Raw genomic sequence first — 7,270 nt, 5'->3', positions numbered from 1 at the left:
AGCATCAGTTGATGTAAGTCTCTCCAGGCCTCTCTGTATTCCTCCTGCTGGTCATTTCTTACAGAGCAATAATATTCCATAACCTTCATATACCACAATTTACCCAACCATTCTCCAACTGATGGACATCCATTCATCTTCCAGTTTCTAGCTACAACAAAAAGAGCTGCCACAAACATTTTGGCACATACAGGTCCCTTTACGCTCTTTAGTATTTCTTTGGGATATAAGCCCAGTAGTAGCGCTGCTGGGTCAAAGGGTATGCACAGTTTGATAACTTTTTGGGCATAATTCCAGATTGCTCTCCAGAATGGCTGGATTCTGTAGAGGCTCAGAAGTAATTTCTGTGGATATTAGGACTGCCCTTGGGCGGGATCCTGTCCATATTGAGATAGCTTCGTAATGGGTGACTCTCTCGCTGATTGGCTGTGTGTGTGACCTCACAGGCCCTATGTAAGCCCACTGCAGGCAGCAGTCGTTCTCTTTAACCTGGCACTCTTCACCCTGGCTCCCCAGCCTGGGTGGCCGAGCCAAGATGGGTAGCCAAAAGAGGTAAGGGTTTTGGTAGTGAACACGTGGGTCTTCTGACCAGGTGTTCACTCGGGAACCAGCAAGTCAGGGCATCAGTCAGGGCATTATGTGAGTAGGTATAATAAAGGCTTTTAAGATTACACGTGGTTGTCCTTGAGTGCGCTACCGGTTATTAAGCTATAGATTCAAGAGATTGTGGCCAGAAACCTTTGAAGGCCTCAGAGGAGGCGAGCCGGGTAGAGCTCACACTGCAGAGGACAGTGGTCAAAGGTACTCTGGTGGGTCTAGGACAGACTAGTAATTGTAACTGCCAGGAGAGCACGTTACAAATGGCGCTCAATGTGGACGCATCAGGAATTATCAGGTTTTGAAAATATTTAATATTCAGAATTAAGATTCTGAAAGATCCGGTAGAAACGCCACTTAAGAGGGAAGACAGAGAAGCAATATGGACCCAGGTAACTCTGGGATCGGGCTCAAGGACACAGCTGAACATAATGCTTATATCAAGAGGTTAAAGAGCCAGATGGAAGATCTTTTAACAGAGATCGCCACTGAAGAACAGCAGGAAGCTTGTAATCAAGCTCCCAGAAGGCTATCCCCACACCCATTAAATATAGCTTGGAGAGGGAGCAACCTAGAGCTAATGCGTAAAATGAGACAGCAAGAGTTGCTGGAATTGCAGGTTAAACTACAGATTGAGAAAGAAGAAAAAGCTAGGTTACTACAGATAGAACAGGAAGAGTTCAAGCCAGTGGCTGAAACTAAGGAAGGAAATAGAGAAACCACATGGACTAAAGTTGTAGAAATTATTCTTAGCGTTTTGTTGGTTTACCTCCTGCATTGTTGTTTTAAGGAATTTATTGATTACTCTTTCATTGGGAAGAAGTTTAGTTCTTTTTATGTGCAAAGCTCAGGTTGGATTTTAAATCAGCCTTTGGGGGATTTTCCAATTCTTCCCTCTGCCTCACCTTCTTGGCCAAGGGAAAAGAGGGAGGAGGAAAAGGAAGGGCGATAATATCATCAGCACTGCCCATTAATCCATTCAAAACTCCTGTGTCTTCATTTCAAAGGACAGGAGTAGGCTTTATGCCCCAAGGCAAAAAGGAATTGTGGGGTATTGAGTATAATTAGAAAAGTTTTAAAAATACAGTTCAGTTAATTTCTAAGAAACCTTACAGGGATAAGACCTTGCAGTTAGAGAGAGTGGAGTTTTATACTTGTAAAACTGCTAGGATCGTCTTTGGAGAGTTGGAACTCCTCTTTTCTTACCTCGTGGATTTTTCACTTCCACAGGGGCTTGATTTCCCAACCCCCTATGAGTAATTATAAAACAGTGTTTATGTTTAGAATGATTTGGAAAATTGCTGTTTTAATCACTAGAATAAATAGGCAGTGTGTGATCTTTGACCCAGGAGGAAAAGTAATATCAGATTTATTGATTCACACTCCTGAAGTACAATTCGGTATCAGAAACTCAAACTTTGATTTTTAGGCAAAAGAATTCAGGGATATAGCCGAGTGTTCTTTTTTCATTAATTGTATGAGTGGATGTTTTAAGACCAATGGACATTATGGCTTCATTCCAATTTGGAGAAGCAGCTAGACATGTGATCAACCATTTTTCTATTGTAGAAATTTCACATGCATTTAAGACAGTTTATGGATTGGCTTACAAATACTTTGCCTTTAGGTGTTTTTGCATTGAATTTGACTTTGCCCATTCCATTGGCATTTCTTATAATCCTACTAGTAAAGTCATTACTGCACAGACTATATCCCCAAGATCTTCTCTTCTAAACAAGAGAAGGGAATTTTGGGATATGCACAAGATGTGGCAATACATTTATGTGATTGCTTGCAATTTTAAAATTTTGATTTTACATTTTTATACACTTTTGATTTTACATCTTCAAAGTATTTTGATTTTACATTTTAAAGTTATTTTGGTTTTACATTTTTAATCTATTTCGGTTTTACACTTTTAAATTATTTTGATTTTACATTTTTAAATTCTTTGCATTTTACCTTAGCAATGCACTTCGGGCATACACAGAAAGTGCAGCTAAGTGACAGACTGACTTTTGTTCATCTTTTTGACAAGAACGTTCCTTCCACTGTGATGTGGAAAGGCCTGGATGGCATTTGGAAAGGCCCAAGTTGGGCCCCTACATTCTTTCCTAGGTGCAGATCCAGCAGCAGAGTTCATCCCCACCAGAGACATTTGTGACCTGGGGATCCAAGAGAAGGACCAGACAACAGCCCAGAGGGACTAGCCAGATGTCAGCAGCTCGTCAGACGCTGATGGCAGCAATGTCCCTGCTGACCGTGACACCAGAGACAGCAGACACAGCTCCAGTGTAGCAGCTGAAATGAACTATTTTAGGTGATATGTAATATAAAGACTGTAAATGGACAATGGGCCTGCTTGCTCCTCCCGTGGCCACTTGCCATATGGTGGCCTGGGGAGAGGCTTTGCCCTATGCTTTCTATTGAAGGACTATGCTTTTAAATTAGTGGATGAAAAACCAACACACCCACCTGCCGTTGTCATTGAGACAATGTTACTGGACATGACTTTGCTTATGTGCACCTGGGAAACTAGAATTGCTCTAGGATTGTGAAAAGTGCAATAGAGAATTGTGATAAGCTAGAATTGCTCTAGAATTGTGACAAGTGCAATTGAGAATTGTGATAAGCTAGAATTGTTCTAGGAGTGTGACAAGTGCAACAGAAAATTGTAAGAAACTAGAATTGGTCTAGAACTGTGATAAATGTAACTAGAATTGTGACAACCTACCTACTGATATTTGTTAACTAGAATTGTGATGTTTTACCTTGTTGACTTCCCGCCTCAGTGTTGACATCCTACCTCATTGGCATCCAACCTCTTTGGCATATTATCTCGAGTATGACTTTGATGAATGGGTTGAACACTTGGGCCTGTTGAGCCTGGTTCTTATTGTCATACTTCTATTTACTGATCTGCTGCTTTGTACCTCCTTGGGCATAACACTCTGTCATCTCATGGATCAAGCGAACTATAGCTGGTGCTAAAAGTTTAGCAAGAGAAAGGGAATTCTAAGAGCCCTTTAAATGGGCGCCACAGCGCATCATTGAGGCCCGGAAGTAATGTGGATATTAGGACTGCCTTGTAGGTGGGATCCTGTCCATTTTGAGATAGCTTCGTAATGGGTGACTCTCTCGCTGGTTGGCTGTGTGTGTGACCTCACAGGCCCTATGTAAGCCCACTGCAGGCAGCAGGCGGTGCTCTTTAACCTCGTGCTCTTCACCCTGGCTTCCTAGCCTGGGTGGCCAAGCCAAGATGGATAGCCAAAAGAGGTAAGGGTTTTGGTAGTGAACACGTGGGTCTTCTGACCAGGTGTTCACTCGGGAACCAACAAGTCAGGGCATCAGTCAGGGCATTATGTGAGCAGTTATAATAAAGGCTTTTAAGATTACACGTGGCTGTTCTTGAGCATGTTACCGGTTATTAAGCTATAGATTCAAGAGATTGTGGCCAGAGACCTTTGAAGGCCTCAGAGGAGGCGAGCCGGGTAGAGTTCACACTGCAGAGGACAGTGGTCAAAGGTACTCTGGTGGGTCTAGGACAGACTAGTAATTGTAACTGCCGGGAGAGCACGTTACAGGATTCTTTCACAACTCCACCAACAATGTATCAGTGTCCCAGTTTTCCCACATCCCCTCCAACATTCATCATTATTTGTTCCTGTCATCTTAGCCCTAAAGATACTTTTAACAAGTAGTTCAGGGGGGCAGCTAGGTAGCCCAGTAGGTAGAGCATCAGTCCTTAAGTCAGGAGGACCTGAGTTCAAATCTGGCCTCAGACACTTAACACTTCCTAGCTGTGTGATCCTGTGCAAGTCACTTATGCCCAATTGCCTCAGGGAAGAAAAAAAAAGTAGCTCAGGGACCCTTGGTTGGGGGTGCCTGCGCTAAAGTGACCTCCATGCCCCAGCCCTCCCCTTCTCGCCGCTCCAGGCTGGAACTCTGGTGGCCGCCTCCCGATGAGACTCCAGGCTGCTCCTCTCAGCGCTGGATCGCTGCCCAGCGGCCATTTTCAAGCCTCAGTCTGAGACACACTGGTATGTCACAGCAGCACCTCCCTGATGTCCCAGGCCTCTTCCAGAACAAGGACAAACAAGGAAGCCAGAAAGGTCCATAATCAGAGTGGAGAAGGGACAGCGCCCATGGGGGGCAGCGGGGAGAATGGCCAGAGCTGGGGGGGGGGGGTCGTTGGCGACTAGGGTGGGAGAAGCCCGGAGTGAGAGCAAGGGCCATGGAGAAGCGGAGGCAACACGTGTAGACAGTTTTTCCTAGGAGTTTATGAAAGGGAGGAGAGATGCGGGGCCTGGGGGTGACGTTTGCTCAAGTGAAGGGTTTTATGGTACAGAGTTAGGGAGGACCGGACGTGTTTGCGGGCAGTGAGGAGTGAGAAGTAGTAAGAAACTGAAGATGGAATACAGGGCGAGCTCTTGGCAGGACAGAGACCCTAAGAGCAATTCAGGATGAGTGCTTTCCTGGATAAACACCTGGAACAGGTATGGGGGCCCTCCGAGAATGGGGGAGCCAAGAGCAAACATTAAGGGCCTGCTCTGCTAGTGTTTCACACGCCTCGTTCTCACGGCAGCCCTGGGAGCAGGTCACTCATCAACTAATAATTAATAGTGTCACCCATTTATTGTTGCTCCATTTTATAGTTGAGGAAACTGAGGCAAACAGTTAAAGACTTGCTCAGGGTCACAGCTGGGTGGCTGTGAGTATCAGGTGAATCTTTGTAAAGTGCTTTGGGCAAATATTAGTGCCTCCATACAAGTGCCGGCTCTGATTATTCCACCACTTAAATGGGGGGTGGGGGAGGGGAGGCGCATAGAGCTCTAGATCTTGAATCAAGAAGACCCAAATTCAAATCCAGCCTCAGACACTTACTGGCTGTGTGACCCTGGGCAAGTCACTTAACCTCTGCCCAGTTTCCTTCTCTGTGAAACACCCTGCTAATGGCACTAATACATAGGGGATAATTAGCAGTTATTAGGTGATAATAATATAACAGTGAGATTACTTCCCAAGGTGGTTGAGAGGATCAGATGAGATAATACTTGAAACTGCTACTTATTGCTTGGATTATTTTGATAAATGATAGCTATTATTTCTCTGCTCCAATCACACACACCATGAAGCAGGAAGCCCATCTCACTGCTTCGTCTTTTATGTGGATAGGCTGTCTGCTGACTGTGGGGCTTTTAGGAGAGGTGGGGGGACAGCAGCATCTCATGGAAGGATTACTGGGTGCCGGGGGCTTGTAGTTCCGACTCTGATGGACAACTTTCTGATCCTCAGCTTAATAAGTGTTTGTTGACTGACTGTTGGGCATGTTCTCAAATTTTCCCAGGATTCAAAGCAAAGCCTATCGTTCTATGGTTTGTTAAACCTGCTTTTGACTTTTGAAATCACTCTCCTGATCCCCATTACCCGAATCTTGGACATGAACGGTCATCCCTTTTGGGACTATCTCTAAACCCCATTAGTGCCTCAGGCAACTCCCTCCTCTTTGTCTCTTTTTAAGTGTTGTCTTCTATAATATAATATAAATAATAAATATAATACAATAGTAGCCTGCCACGTTAAAGATATTTAATAAGGCTTGATTGATTTATTGATTTGTAATATATAATAACCCCTTGAGAGTAAGAATTCTGCAGCTCAGTGATATGGACTTGGAGCATCTCTCTTCCATTGTCAGGAAGAAACTCCTCTGGCTCTTATCAGACATGGGCAAGTACCAGACGATCCCGTTTGAACAGAGACATTGTAAGACTAGAACTTCATGTCTACCCCTACAAACAAATGGGCGTCTTGAAACAACCCTTGAGATATTGATTAGCCTGGGACCCAATCTGCCAGGGAATTCCATCCAATTCCTTTCTCCCTCTGAGCTACCCAATTCTTCCCTGGTACTCCGTCTCCCTCTGAGAGACCCCCAGGTCATGCTTCCCCCAGAAAAGATGTGCCCCCCACAATAAAGATCTTTGCTAAGGACTTGAGCCCATTATGAGGTTCTCTCTCTCTCTCTCTCTCTCTCTCTCTCTCTCTCTCTCTCTCTCTCTCTCTCTCTCAGTCTCTCTCTCTCTCTTTCTCCCTCTTCCTTTCTCTCTCTCTCTCTCTCTCTCTCTCTCTCTCTCTCTCTCTCTCTCTCTCTCTCTCTCTCTTTCTCTCTCTCTCTCTCTCTGTCTCTCTCTTTCTCCCTCTTTCTCTCTCTCAGTCTGTCTCTCTCTCTTTCTCTCCCTCTTCCTCTCTCTCTCTCTCTCTCTCTCTCTCTCTCTCTCTCTCTCTCTCTCTCTCTCTCTCTCTCTCTCTCTCTCTCTCTCTCTTTCTCTCTCTCCTCATAGTATCTTCCCTTTAATAATGCTTTGCTCTTTCCTATAACTAACTTTGCTAGTCTGCTAAACTCCCTTATGGATTTGGCCTGCCAGTCAACGGCATACTCCTTTAATGGATTCTTCCAAACTCTTCCTTTATAACCCGATTGCTCTCCCAAATCTATTTGAAATTTGCCACTCCTGAGACCTATTGTGTTAGCTCTTTATCTGCAACCTCTTCTCCTAAATACACTTACCTTTTGGCAAAAAGAATGGCCAATGTGAATTTGTCACATTTTATTTCAAGCTAAGAATTTCTGCCGTGATCTCATCACTTAGCATGATACCTGGAACATAGT

The sequence above is a fragment of the Sminthopsis crassicaudata genome, chromosome 2 (assembly GCF_048593235.1).
Source record: "Sminthopsis crassicaudata isolate SCR6 chromosome 2, ASM4859323v1, whole genome shotgun sequence".
Taxonomy (NCBI): domain Eukaryota; kingdom Metazoa; phylum Chordata; class Mammalia; order Dasyuromorphia; family Dasyuridae; genus Sminthopsis; species Sminthopsis crassicaudata.
Note: the sequence above shows the minus strand (reverse complement) of the source record.